At 59.5% G+C, this 482-nt stretch overlaps 1 protein-coding gene across 1 annotated transcript in view; it reads left to right on the forward strand.

Moving 5' to 3' along the window:
• The window catches only part of LOC104134407 (probable E3 ubiquitin-protein ligase MID2), a gene marked incomplete at its 5' end in the record, with an annotated part of 56,963 nt that overhangs the window by 54,266 nt on the left and 2,215 nt on the right, over positions 1-482 (forward strand). The gene's annotated exons all lie outside the window — the stretch shown is intronic.

Here is a 482-nt window from a genome sequence, read left to right on the forward strand (position 1 = left end):
CTGTACTGTTCCCGCCGTTTCGGTGCTGTGATACCAGCACTTAAGGGTCTGCTCCCCCTTCCCTGTGCTCCTGTAACTCTCGCTACTGCTGATGGAGGATGGATCCCTTCGGGAATTCAGGCTACGTGCCCCGCCGGGGTTTGGTTCGCAGTGTGTCTTGATGGCGTCTTCAGTGCCATTTCCATTACCGGGAAACCCCCCCCGTTTCTGCCACGGCATTTTACATCGCAAACTGAGGGCAAGAGGGAGTTGCTCTGATGGGGAATTTGGCTTTGAAGGGGGTAACGCGCGATAAGGAGACCCCAGACGTTCCCCAGCCAGGGATCACTCAGGGATCCCTGCCAGGATGACACCCGCGCCATGCTGTGCCATGCCATGCTGTGCCATGCCACGCTGTGCCACGCTGTGCCATGCCATGCCATGCCACACTGTGCTGTGCCATGCCGTGCCATGCCATGCCATGCCGTCCCAGGCTGTCCCGT

The sequence above is a fragment of the Egretta garzetta genome, unplaced genomic scaffold (assembly GCF_000687185.1).
Source record: "Egretta garzetta isolate BGI_Z169 unplaced genomic scaffold, ASM68718v1 scaffold991, whole genome shotgun sequence".
Lineage (NCBI taxonomy): Eukaryota > Metazoa > Chordata > Aves > Pelecaniformes > Ardeidae > Egretta > Egretta garzetta.